This window comes from Heloderma suspectum, chromosome 6 (assembly GCF_057233095.1).
Source record: "Heloderma suspectum isolate Gila_16-S chromosome 6, 16-S_ref, whole genome shotgun sequence".
NCBI classification, from domain to species: domain Eukaryota; kingdom Metazoa; phylum Chordata; class Lepidosauria; order Squamata; family Helodermatidae; genus Heloderma; species Heloderma suspectum.
In genome coordinates this window covers 107,823,498-107,838,127 of record NC_139463.1, presented here as the reverse complement: position 1 = coordinate 107,838,127, position 14,630 = coordinate 107,823,498, and the positions used below count along the sequence as shown (strand labels likewise).

General features: G+C 46.1%; 1 pseudogene; it reads right to left on the bottom strand.

Moving 5' to 3' along the window:
- Positions 1 to 389: 389 nt before the first annotated feature.
- Positions 390 to 12,911, bottom strand: LOC146342354 (vomeronasal type-2 receptor 26-like; annotated as a pseudogene).
- Between the last annotated feature and the right edge of the window lie 1,719 nt (positions 12,912 to 14,630).

The following is a 14,630-nucleotide window of genomic DNA, read 5'->3' as shown; positions in this document are numbered from 1 at the left end:
TAGAAAAACAGGGGCGTGTGGAAAAGTTGGTAGATTTCAGTCAAAGTGATTTATTAGAACAATTCCATGGTCTCTTGCATGCCATCCTAGGGGCTGCAGGAAAATGTATGACTGGTCAGCATTTTTCTCTCTGGAATAAAAAGGCACTCTAAACCCTTTGCTGCCTCATCTTAGATAATGGTAGCCACCACGAACCAGAAATGGATAGAGTTTGAATACAACCAGTGAAAGAAACCAAAAATGCCCCCACCAACTTCAAAGGACACCACTGGCATTGAAAATGTGGGGGAGCAGTGTTATCCCCACTTCAGTTACACCAGGTTGGGAAATAGCTCAGGAAAGAAACCATCTGAAATCAAGGATGATGTCACTTCTCCCCCAAGCTGGGACTATTCTTTTTTCCTGACTAATTGCTCCTTGGTGTTCAGTTCAGGCCTGAATATAATAATGTAGCATTTGGGGAGGGAGATGCAACCCAGTAAGCCAGCACTGGAGGCCAAGATGGAGAAGACCTCCACGGCCACCATGTATTTCCCCTTGGTGCTCAGGTAGGTTGGCACAAAGGACACCCAAACACTGCAGAAGACCAGCATGCTGAAACTGATCAGCTTGGCTTCATTGAAAGTATCAGGCAACTTCCTGGCAAGGAAAGCCACAGTGAAGCTGATGAGGGCCAAACATCCCATGTAGCCCAGGACAATGTAGAACATGAGGGCTGAGCCTTCGTTGCATTGAACAATGATTGTGTCAGCCTGGGAGTGCATGTCCAACTCTGGGAAGGGGGGAGAAGTTGCCAGCCATACAAAACAAATGGCAGCTTGAATAAGAGAGAGAGACAATATCACTGATACAGGAAGTCTCTTCCCCACCCATTTCCTCATCCTGTTTCCAGGCTTTGTAGCTACAAAGGCCAAAACCACAGTGATGGTTTTTGCTAACATGCAAGCAACAGCAGTGGAGAAGATGAGGCCAAACACTGTTTGCCTCAGAAGGCAGGTCACCTTCCCAGGCCAGCCAATGAATAAGAAGGAGCAGAGAAAGCAGAGCAGCAGAGAGAAAAGCAGGGTGCATGTGATGCTCCAGTTGTTGGCTTTGACAATGGGTGTATTTTGGTGCCGAACGAAGGTCCACAAGACCAAAAGTGTGATCACAGAAATGAAAAGAGCCAAGGAGGTGAGAACTGCTCCCAAAGGCTCCTCATAAGATAGGTAGCTTATGACTTTAACAATACATTGGTCCTGATTCTTGTTTGGATACTGATCTTCTGGACACTTCTCACATTGTTCTGCATCTTCAAGTAATGACCAAAGATTTAGCATTTCCAAAGAACACAAAGATTCCCCGTATTTAGCTAGAATTGTTTAGCTGGAATTGTTTAACAAAGTTTCTTCTTCCTTTGCCCACCCCTGTTCATAGTAAACAAACTCATAGATTCATATTTAGAGAACCATGGTAGGAATGAAAATATGCCTGAAATACAAACTTCTGGGTTATTTTCAAATAACTCTGGATTCCTTCACTTACCTATCTGGGTTGACATCCTCCCTTGGGGGCACTCAACACAATCATAGCAACACACTTGCTTCCCCTGCTGGACGAACCTGCTCTGTCCCGGGTGGCAGCTCTCGACACAGGTGGAACTGGGCAACATCTAGTGGTGGTAACCACAAGGAAGGACATTTGGGATGAAAACAAGACTATTTTAAAACTATGGAAGATTGCCAATACAAAGACAGTTCATATGGGATTGTCAGTTACCAGAGTTAAATCTAACTGGTGAAATATACTGTATGTTTTTGCCACAACAAATCTCATTAAAATGCTAGTCTAAGCTACTCCCTCTTCTGGAATTTGTCGACCAAGGGAGGAATAGTCTTCTATATGCTTGGAATAGCTGTACCCATTCAATTTGGCTGGTGCACATAGGTGAGAATTTATTTTCAATTCATTTTTATTAGAATTTACCAAAATTTGTGAAGTTCATATTGGGGAGAGAAAGAACTTGAGATCAAAAGAACAAAGCAACCCCCCTCCCTGAAATTGAATATGGGTGAAAGTGAAATTGACAGAGTTGCCCATTCCAAGAGAGGAAAGGGACATTCCTGGAAGTCTTGATGCCATTTGTGCTTCAGATATTTCACCCTACAGGACATTTTCTTAAATACATCTGATGATCAAATACAAAAGAAGAGTAGAGAGGGAGAACAACAGGGGGAGAGTGAGAAATTTATCTCTGTCATATTAGGTGTGCCTGGGGTATGCTGCTAAATCCTAACATAGACAACCCTGAGACCAATATCTAGGGTATGTGCATAAGAGATGGTGATGATGGTGATGGTGATTAAGATGGTGGTGGTGGTGGCCATGCCTACCTGATTATATTTCTGATTCCAAGTAATGGCACTTCCATTGATAATGAACTCTTTCCCGGCAGGATCCTGGGGGTCCATCCTTCCAACTCAGACTCTCTGGAAAGATTCATTGGGGAAGGTGACCAAGTTCATGAGATCGTATCCCCCTGCCATGTCCCCATTATCACTGAAAAATATTTCTTCACCGGCACTATTGTTAAAATGGACATTTCTCAGAAACCAGTGAAACTTAAAGGAAAGATTAAAAAAAATGAGCAACTGGTTAACATCAGCTCTGTGCAGAGCTGACTTTTTGTACTTGTTGGCCACTGAAACATTCAAAAATGAATCTACAAGATTTGTAGATGTACTTTCCAAACATTTTAAAATGTTTATCCAAGGTGGGAAGGAAGATGTAAAGTAACATTAACCAGAGCACCAGCATAAAACTACCATCTACCCAGAACACCTCTGGAGTCTACAGTCCACATAACAAGCATCCGCTCAATGTTAGAAGAAGAAGAATTCTTCATGGACCCCTCCAGGGGTTTGTAACGCTGGATTGGATTTTTACATAAAACACTTCCTGCACTATGCTCAAGCTGAGGTAATCAGCAAAAAGCATTGTTTACGACACCATCTCAGCTAGTCCACAAGACAGGTTCACTTTCTGGACATGGCTGTGCAAGTACGTAATGGACAGATAAACACAACTTATATTGGAAACCTACCGACCACTACACATGCTTTCGTGTTGCCCTCTTTCAGCCGGAACACACCACAGAATCCATTATCTACAGCCCTACAATACAACTGTATGTGTTCAAATTCATTCGGCCAAGACTCATAATTTAAGGATTGGCCTCAGGCACTCCTCCGTCTAAACTACCCACCCAGTGAAGTGAAAAAAACAGATTGACAAAGACAGACTTGCACCCAAGAACCATCTACCACAGCACAGAGAAAACAACACTGTGCCACCACACAAATTGGACATCAAAATGGCAGTGCGAAAAAATAAACCGTTAAAGAACAGTTCATCCTCCCAGGACATCTGCCTGTTTTTACATAGTACAGTTTCTGATGTCAGATTTGTATCCATTTACTCCTTTCCAAAGAGACTGGCCTGTTTGCCCTATGTAGAATGCAGATGGGCACTGCTGACCGAAGCTGGAAGCTGTATAGAGAACAGCTGAGCAGGTGGGGCCAGGTGAGAACGTCGGGGACTTTGTTCCATCGCTATGACTTGCCAGCAATTGCGTCTTTTCCTTTATCTCTTGTTTTGCTTTTTGGTGGACTGCTGGGGTTGGCTCCTTGAGCGCTTGGAGCTAGGACTGTCCTGTGGCTGGATTGGGCTAGGGCCTCAGGGGGTACCCCTCTGGGATGGGTCAGGGCCTGTGCGAGCTCTCCTGCCCCTGAGTCAAGACTACAAATGCGCTGCTGCAGCATCACCCCTCCCCGTTGTCACCCCCACTCCTGGCATGTCCGGCATCACCCCCTGTCAGCCCCACCTCCTCCGCCACAGCTCGTCCTCTGGCCCGCTCCCAGGTGGATTCAGAAGGGCTGCATTGGCCAAAAGAAGCAGCTGGCATGGCTCTCCAGAGTGCGCAGCAGGCCAAATGCCTGGCCCTAATGGGGTCCTTCATCAGAGCCAGGCTTTCTGGCAGGGGTGTCCAAGGAGACTGCCTGTGCAGAGAGGATTAGGGCGAGCCACAGGGTGGGCAGCTACTCTGGGGACTCCCCAGGTGCTCCTCCCCTGTGGCATTTGCTGCAGTGGAGGAGAGGGGCGAGCCGTGCCACGTGCTCTATGCCCCTGGACAGGCGACAGCTCCAGAGGGCCCGGCTGGTCCTGCTCTTCTGCTGTGGCGGATGCCACAGTGGGAGACCAACTGAGGCAGTGGCTGAGAGCCCTCTGGGTGTGGAGAGGGAGCTGCGATTCACCTCTCCTCCTGCTCTGCTGCCTGAGGCAGGGAATTCACCCTGCGTTGTGCGAGAGCCGGCCCTGAGACCAGTGCAGAGAGAACAGCTGAGCAGAGTGGGGCGGACTGAGAGCTTCTGGGCCTCTGCGTCACCTGCTCTTAGTTGCCAGCAACAGCCCCCTTTTCTCTTTTGTTTTGCTTTCTGCTTGACTGTGGGCGTTTGCTGTTGAGTGCTGGCAGCTGGGACTTCATTGTGACTGGATTAGGTTAGGACCTCACTCACCACGACTGAACGGTTCTGGGAAGAGGCTCATAAGAAACAGTCCTGGCACAGGAGGCAGAGTCGGCCATGGCAGGCTCTCCTTTGCTGTCCCCCCTTTGGGGAATCACAGGAATGGGGACATCCCCCACTGTCGACTGGGAACTGGGATGTTAATGGGCTTCTCTGTGACAGCCAGGCTTGTGGCCCTGACCTAGGGTGAGAGCCTGGCTGGTGGAAGTTGTACTTTGAAGGCGTGGGGAGGGATATAGGATGTAGGCTATAAGTTATCATCTTCTGACTAGCGGGGGGTGGGTGGGGGGTGGAATGTGCTCAGCTTTATTGGCCTCATCTATTTTATTGCCCTAATGTACCATAATTAGGGATGTCAGAGAATTCCGCCACGGATCTCGGGGAGGCCGAATGCCAGCGCATTCGGCCCCCTGAAATTGGTGGTGGAACGGTCTACCCCCCTGCCCCCCCTGGGACGAAACTTACCTGGGGCGGATCTTCCTGGCGGCGGTTCGGCGGTGGCGGCTGCGGTGGCCGGTCTTCCAACCGGTTGCCGCCGCCGCCATTTCCAGTTTTTTTTAAAAAAAAGACGTGATAGGCTACGTAAAGATTTACATAGCCTATCATGGCTAGATTTTAAAAAAAAACAACGTGATAGGCTACGTAAATGTTTACGTAGCCTAACATGGCTGACTTAAAAACAACAACAACAACGCGCGTATGGAAATGGCGGTGGCCATGGCCGCCGCTGTTTGTGTCCCTTATTTTGGCACGTTTTAGTCTACGTCAAGATTTACGTAGACTAAGATGGCGAAAATAAGGAACGCAAATGGCGGCGGCCACGGCCGCCGCCATTTGCGTACGTGCGTTGTTGTTGTTTTTTTAAAGTCAGCCATGATAGGCTACGTAAACATTTATGTAGCCTATCATGGCTGACTGCAGGGATACAAACGGCGGTGGCTACGGCTGCCGCCATTTGTATCCCTGCTAACCAGAGGCCGGATGTCCGGCTGCTGGCGGAGCTGGCCGGTGGCTCCGCAGAATCCCTGTGGAGCACAGCCGGCCGGCCAGGATTCCGGGGGGGGGGGGAGGAACGGAGCGCCTCCCCCCCCCATCAACATAATCTGCAAAAGGTAAGTGACTTTCGTACATCCCTAACCATAATTGGCCTTTACAATTATATTTAGTCAGTCTGGTTTACATCTTTGCATGCCTTGTGGCGCTTCCAACATTATCTGTCTATCTATCTATCTATCTATCTATCTATCTATCTATCTATCTATCTCTATTGAAAATTGTTGAGAAAGGAAAAGCCAAGACATGTCTAAGTAGGAGGGCGTGTGATACGGAGGAGGTGGGTACCCCCCATAATGGTTGTTGTGAGTGAGGGATAGCCTGATTTGATGGGGAGAAGATTCCTTCAGAATTGTGGGGGACCCAGATGGCTGTGGTCCAATCGCTGTTTTGATCCTTTCCCTGGTGGACTGGCTACTGTACACTCCGGCCTGGTTGTGGTGTATGTGAACGCCAGGTCTGTTCATAATAAGACATATCACTGATCCATGATATGATTGTGGCTAATGGCACCCAGCTGTATTCCTCTGTAATGTCTGGGTCAGGAGAGGCTATCCACATTCTGAACTGGTGCCTGGATGCACTCCTGGGTTGGATGAGGGCCAATACATTGAAACTGAATCCTGATAAGACAGAGATCCCATGGGTGGGGGGATCCCAGTTCCAGGAACTAAGTTGTTTACTTAATCTGGATGGGGTTGCACTTCTTCTGAAGGAACAGATACTACTTTGGGGGTGCTTCTAAATCCATCTTTGTCATTGGAGGCTTCACCTTACCCTTCCTGGGGAAAAAGGCTGCCAAAATGATCAGGGCTCGAACAACTCCACTATAAAAGGTTTCAATGTCTGGGCTATTTAATTTAGAAGAAAGGCAAACAAGGGGGAAGGTTTATAAAATTATATGGAGAAATTGCAGCAGTGCAATTAATAAATAAGCCCTGCTGAGTTCAGTCAGTGTGACTTTTCCAGCCCTCAGAGTCTGTGGCGGAATGGACCACCCACCTCCACCACCCTGCGAAGTTGCCCCGGAATGGATCCTACCTGCCAACAGCCGGGTCTGGTCCGTCTGCTGCCGTCCGCTGCCAGTCTGTGGAAGAAAATGGTGTCCGGAATAGCGGACGCCATTTACATCCCTTCTCTTTGCCGTGATAGGCTACATAAATATTTACGTAGCCTATCACGGCAAAGAGCAGGGACGCAAATGGCGTAGCTGCATTGGGGCTGCCAGGTGCCCAAATTGCATGCACTTCCGTGGAAGCACTGAAGACATATAGCTCTTTGCTTTGAGAGATTTCCTTGAAAAAAAGCAAATTTTACCTGTGCCTAGCACAAAAAACCTGCTGGGCCAAACTGTCTGGAGTTTTGCAGGTTCAGTTACCTCCACTGGGGCTGACAGGTGCCCAGATTTCATGCATTTATGATAAACACTGAAAAAGTTGTGGTCATTTCTGTGTTCCAATGCAAGTCAATGGGAAAACATAAATTCCAAATAATTCGGATATCCACATCTCAATTTGGATCCAAATCCGAAGCAAGTCAGATCAGGTCCGAATCAGTCTGAAGCGAATCAGGGCCGATTCATAAGATCCAGATTAGTGTCTGAAGCAAATCGGGACGTCCACACACAGCCCTATTTTAAATGGCTGTAGAAAACGCATTTGTTTATGCAGGCTTTCTCTGGCTTGTAATTAATCAGAATTAATCATGGTGGTTCTCCATCTTGTTTTTGTAGTGCTTTTATTGTTATTGTAAAATGAAATAGTTTTAGTAGTGTATTTTAAACTGCCATTTTATATTGTGATATGTAAACCAGCTAGGTATTTTATAACATTAAACTGGAGGAGGAGGAGGAGGAGATCACATTGGAAGTTGAGCAACTGCATGAAACCCTAATATTGTGGGTGACATTACTGACAGTATTAGGCCCTGTAATAGTGTTGTCAGGGTAGATACGGGGACAGAGCTGCCAGCTGGGTTTGTGGCAGGGTCTGGTCTCTGTGTGTGTATCATAGTTACGTGGCCTGTTGCCACTAGGCTTATAACCTGGATGCTCTCCATCATTCTTCTTACCTTCATTCTTGTTGAACCATCTAGATCTAATTAGGGCAAACAAAATGATCAGGAATGTCCTGTGCAGAGCTTCATTACTTTCAAAAGGTCATCATAATTAAGGAAGGATATGATGGAGGCTTATAAGGTTATGAATGGTAAGGAGCAGAAGGAGAATTTTTTCTACTTTTCTTATAATACTAGACCTTGGAGTCACCTAATGAAATCTATTGATTGGCAATAGATTCAAGATCTCCTAAAGGAAGCCATATTTCAGGGAATGTATAAGTCAGTAGAGATAACCTGTAGCAGAGATTATATTGAAAGGGGCTAAATAAATTTGTGGATGAGATACCCAGCTAGGGCCCCCTCTCTGTTTGTGTCCCAAACACAGGCTGAGATCTTCATTTTTGGTTGTGATCTAAGAAATTCAGTTTGATACATTGGTTTCTTTTTTCTGCTGTTAATTTATTTATTATTCTGCTTTTGTTGTATTTTGGATTAATTTTGTTATGGTGCTTTAAGATGTTTTGTGATTTGTCCCTGGAGGTGCAACTACCTGCCATGGCTGAAGTTTCTGGAGATCCCATGTTCTTCCATCTCCCACTGTTTTGTACTTGTCTCTTGATGAATCCATGGCATGGAGAGCATGTGCTACAGCATAGACAGCATTGTAGATATTGTAGCTCTGGCCAGACATTCCCATTTCAAACACAGATCCGGGGAGGCTGCCCAGCTTCTCCTTCCCAGTGCAGTTTCCATTGACTGGGACATAGAGGTTATACATAGGGAATGAACAGATAAAGGCATTGATCCAGAATTGATGGATGAAATAAAAAGTGGACTGGAAAGGACTGATCCTCTCAACAAATTCTTGAAATCCTGGTACCATGTTTGCATGTAGTCTGAACGACAGGGTGCCATTGAAGGAATTTGTGGGGAATTTACTTCCAGTTACTAAAGCAGTGAAATCCCATTCAGCTGTTGTGATCCACACCCGCTCTATAGGATGCATATAAACAATTTCATTGAAGTATAAAACTAGTCGTAAAGCCTCCAGAGACTGACTGTCTCCATACACAAGGATCACATTGATTTCAGTCAATTGGAGAGCCGATTCCATTGGTCTCAGTTTTTCTTGAAGTATTTCCTCTTTAAAAAACAGTGTCACTACTGGAATCACCAGTGTCCAAGCAATGCAAATATCATTCTGCAAGAGCCTTGGTCTCAGCGTTCGGAGGAAGGTTTCACCACTGTCTTCATCTGAAACAATGAGGCTGATCCAGTTCCATCCAAAATGCTTGAATAGCCCAACAATCCCGACATACTGAAGATCTTCATTTGGGACCATCTGGTAGAAAGAAGGAAAGCGAGTTTTGTCCCTCAGTGCTGGATCAAAGGCGCCATAGCTGAGCTAATGGGAGTGATATGATATCATGAGGACTGAGAAAACCATTACATTATTCTTGATAAGAAATGCCTCCATCCAAACATTTGTGAGTATGTTGATCTCATTCAATATAATCTTATCACAAACACTGTGGCTCTAAATGTCGGATCTCAGATTTCCTACGAAACTCAACTGGTATTATCAATACTCAGACTGGGGGCAGATTCTAAGCATGATGAGGAGGTAACTAGTATTCTGGATGTTTACAGTTCTGCCATGCAGCAATCACATCTTGGGATCCTTACTGGTGTGGGTTCTTATTCCAGGAATTGACATAGATGCTGTCATGGCAGTGGAGTCAATGAATACCTTAGTGGCCTGGGGCAGGAGGATGAGAGGGGAGGGAATTTTGATACAACTAGGAACTTTCCATGTGGTTGCATGTCTCTAACCCTGAACACATACCTGTGGTATCTTGTAGGTGTTTAAGAAGTTGGCCATCTGGATGGAGTTTTGGGAGGTGAGCCCTCCAATGACAGCCATTAATTTCTCTTCTCTGACACAGTTGTAATTGGGGGGAATCTGTGGACCTGTGAAAAGAATATTCAGAATGCCCCAACAGTTTCTCCTCGCATTAAAAGCACTGTCATATACCTTGGAACGCAGTGTAGTGTTGGGTAACAATTCAGCATTTTTGTTGATCTCACCAATGGCAAAAATGAAGGCAAGAAAATGCTGGTAGCTTTTAGGGATCATGCTGCAATGGGATTGTTATATATTATTAAATCAAGCATACTGCACGTTCCGTTATGATTCAGTCATGTTACTAAATAGGAAGATGACAATGGTGATGTTGATTAAAATGTGTGCATTGCTTCCTACCACAAAAATTCAAAACAGTCTCAAAATGACTTAACATACACAAATCACTAATTCATATAAGAGAAAAAAAAATCAATGTCAACATCAACCATAATCAGCACAATACAAATAAAAATGCTCACCATAAAAAACATAATCAAAAACCATCACAATACAAAAAGCGTTCATCCACGATATACGAATTCGCCCCACCAGCCTGGACTGAACACTACAAAAGGTGCTCACAAGAACTGGGCCATAGCTAATGTCCAAATGCCTGGGAAAATAAGAAGGTCTTCGGCCGGAGCTAAAACAATGACAGTGTCCGCATGAGGCAAACTTCCTTAGGGGGAGAGTTTTGTGAAAACAGGGCTATCACAGAAATGGACTCATCCTGAAATGTCATTCCCTCAAGTTTCTTTTGGGGGAGCACACAGAAAAGGGTCTCTGAAGCCGTCCTTGGGAACTGGGTAGGTTCATACGGGGAGAGGCTGTCCTTGGGCTATTCAGGTTCTGCCTCATGTAGGGCTTTATAGGTTGAGACCAGCAGTATAAATTTGGCCCAGAAATAAATTGGCCACAACTGAAGATGAGCCTGGACTGGCATGTATGTTCATATCACCTAGTCTCAGTGAAGAACTTGGTGACTGAATTCTAGACCAAATGCCGTTTCTGGAAAAGCAGCACAAAATGCAACACATTGCAGCAACCAATCCTAGAGGTTACCAGAGCATAGATCACTGATGCCTGGTTAACCCCATCCAGATAGGGTAACAGCTGGGCTAACTGCTAAAGCTGGTAGAAAGCATTCTGTGCCACAGAGGCTACCTGAGCCCCCACTTACAATTATGAATCCAGGGGTACCTAAAAACTGTGCACCTGCTCTTTCAGCGAGAGTGTGATCCCATCCAGAGCTGGCTGCAGTTCCCCCATCTGGCCAGAGGATCTGGCCACCAGCAGAGCCTCAGTCTTGTCTGGATTAGGTTCCAGTTTATTTGCTCTTATGCTGTCCATAATCAAGGCCAGAAGCCAGTTCAGCACATCCACCACCAGTCACTTGTCTGAGGTAAAAAGAAGATGTAAAACTGTGTCATCCACATACTGGCTATAGAACACCCCGAAACTCTGGATGACCCCACTCAGCAGTTTCATGTAGGTATTACACAGCATGGGAGACAGAATCAACCCTGGCTGAACCCCAAACTGGTGGCTCCACAGGGCCAAGCCCCCCCCCCCCGCACCACCCTCTGGAAACAGCCATCCATGTTGGAATGGAGATGCCACAAAGCAGTGCCCCCAACTCAGACAGTCACTCCAGGAGGATCCTCTGACTGATGTTATTGAATGCCTTGGAGAGATCCAGAAGTGTCAGCAGGGACCAAACACTCCTTGGTCTCTCTCCTGACAAAGGTTGCTCATTTTTGAATATTGCTCATACTAATGATACACGGGTTGTCTTGTTAGATAACATGAACAGATGTATGCAACAAGTAAGCTAAAGAGAATCACGGCAGAGAAGCGGCAAACATTTCGGTTCTGGATCTGTGAAATCCAAAACCAAATCCCTCTTCACCTGGAAAGCTCACTAAAGCTGTAATCCCATACCTGGGAGTAAGCCCCATTAAATATATTGAGACTTATTTCTGGTTAAACACTCATAGCATTACCTGACAAGTATTCTTAAGACGTAATTTCTTTTTTCTCGAACACAGTTTACTTCCTTTCTGAAATCTGCACATATAGCATAGGATACAAAACAAGAATGACTACAGCTGTAGGGCTAACACAAGTCATAGAATCATAGAATAGTAGGGTTGGAAGGGGCCTACAAGGCCGTTGAGTCCAACCCCCTGGTCAATGCAGGAATCCAAGTCAGAGCATCCCTGACAGATGGCTGTCCAGCCTCATCTTGAACGCCTCCAGTGTGGGAGAGCCCACCATCTCCCTAGGTAATTTACCCTAGGTAAACATCAGTGTAGCGCATCCTGCTCCTCCAACTTCCCAGTCCCCTTCTGCCCAATCACTCAGTGAACCATGGGAGGATCTTTCTCTTCCACCTCTCTTTCCCTCCCAACTTCTCTCCACCCTCTATCTCTGCCATGCCTCCTTCACTCCCATATCTTCCCATCCCACCCATTTGACTTCATCTCACCACCTTCATGCCAATCTCTCCCTCTCCCACTCCCTCCCAAGTCCCAACCCTGATGCATGCCATGGTTGTGGGTGGGACACAAGCACAATGTAAGAAGCTGGCCAGCAGTTGCTGTAGAGACTGGAATCCTTTCTTCTAGAGAGAAGCTTTGTGCTTCTGTCGAGGAGCACAAAGAGCAAAAAAAATGATCTGATGGAAGGGTTCACATTGAGAAAAGAATGGAAGACTGAAGAAAGAGACTGGTAAATTGGGAAGAGTTAAGTTGGTTCTCAACATTAGTAATTTGTTTTCTGAAGCTTAGAATGATCACTGGGCACAGTACAGCACTTTTCATGAGAGAGAGAGAGCATGCATGCATGCATGCATGCATGCGAGCAACTTACTAAGCATTTCTTGCAGTGGAATAACTTGGGTGTTTTGTAAACTCCTGGGTAATGATCTTAGCAACTGTCATGGACACAAATTGGCCAATGATGATCTCATCCGAAGGTCTGTGTGAACGAGTTTGAACTGTTGTCCTCCAGCTACGATTGGAGGAGTTCAAACTCTTGCTAGAAGAATAGTGTAATAGTAGCAACAGCAAAATCAGATGGAATGCTGACAAATCTTGATAAACCCCCAACTCTTTGTGATCACTGATGGACAACATCAGCAGTATCAGTCCTGGAAGAAGATACAGAAAGCCTTCAATTGACAGAGCTGTGCCTGCCTCAAATGAACCTCCCAGATTGTGGTGGAACAACTTGTTTGGACAAGGGTTTTTATAGACTGAGCGTTGCATGTAAGAGTAGAAACTGGCTGTTTGAGGTACTGATTTTTCCCATGGTGGCCTTGGATTACCCATGGGCCTTCCAAGGGCAATAGTACAAAACAGAATAATTAAAAAAATTACAAAGTAGACCCTGTCTTTTCTCTGAGTCATCAAGTCTCAACATAAGGACAGAAAATGCATCGGTCGTACCTTTTTAGGGCATACCTTCTTTAACTATATATTAGGGATGTACCAATTGTGCTCCTACCATCCTGCTTGACTTTCACAGTCAGCGTCCTCTGTCCCGCCCCGCTGTCCGCAAACCCCCGAAATATTGTGTTTTTTTCCTCGCCTCGAAAGTTACATAAATAAAATCGCAGCAAACATCAAAAAATTCTCCGCGCCCAATAGCCACCTGTCCCATTCCGCCATTCTGCGAAAGACTATTCGTCACAAATATTTACGTAGTTTCCGTTGGCCGGAATTGACCCTATGTAATTTCCTCCGCATTCTCCCTTGTTGTGATTGCTTACATATTTCCTCCCTAGGGGGGAATCCCCCCGTAGCTTCCGCCACACTCTCGCCATTGTTGGGATTGCTTACGTATTTCCTCCCTAGGGGGGAATCCCCCTGTAGCTTCCCCCGCACTTTTGCCATTGTGGATTGCCTTGGCCAGAACTTTCCCACTATTTCCGTAATTATTTATGTATTTTTTTTCGTTGCTGCCCGAAATGTTTCCCGCCCTCTGTGCGCTCCCCCACTATCTTGTTTTCTCGGACAGGGACAGGGACTGTAATTTTATTAATTTCTGTGTATTTGTGCTTGATGATCCTCGCGTTTACTGGTCTTGTTAACCTAATGGCCTCACAATAAAAAAAAAATGGAGCTGCAGCTCCGCTTCCGCAAAATCTGTCGTCAACTTCCTGCTAACGTCCTGAATGTCATCTGCATTTGCGCTTGCATCTGCGTGGTGATTTGTGGGTGGAGTTCTGTTGTGTGGTGGTGGTGGTGTGTTAGTGGTGGTGCTTAGTGGATTTCCTGTTGTTTGTGCATTGTGGAGGTTTTGTCTGGTCTCTGTGTGTGTGTGTAGTTGTGCACTGTGGTGTTTCTGTCCGGTTTGGTCTGTGTGTGTGTAGTTAAGTGGTGGTTGTGTGTGGCTGTCTTGGTGTGTGTGTGTTTGTGTGTAGTAGTGGTGTGGCTGCTCTAAAATGGCTGCACCAGTGCGTGGCAGCAGGTGGGACCATGAGGAGACCAAGGCCCTCCTCATCAACATTAAGAGCAGCGAGGCAGTGGCAGTGCTGTTTGGCAGCTCCTCCTGCCGCAAAGTACTTTATTGGGCCCAGATAAAGAGGAGGATGGAGCAAGCGGGCCACCATCGCACAATTGAGGTCCAAATGGAAGGCACTAAAGCAGTCCTTCGTCAGAGAGGGGATTGCTGCTGCCCAGAGGTGGGCACCGCTGTCCAACCCCCCCACCTACTACTGGTGCATCCACAGAATGTGGGTCAAAGCAGGCCAGCCCCCATTTTTGCAGAGGTATATGCCTGGTAAGTTATAGTTATCCCATCCCATCATCAAGCTTAACTAAATATGAAGACAAGGATGTGTACCGAAAATGAAGCTATCTCTTTGTGGTCTCATGCAGAAACAAACAAATCCTGACATTTAGCCTGCAATCCTATGCTTGTTGAACTTGGACAGAAAAAGGTCCCAACATCTTCTGGCCACTTTGGCTGGTTGAAGGGATGCTGGGAACTGCATTGCTTTTTCCTGTACAACCACATGCATAGGATTATGCGGGCCTGGCTACAAC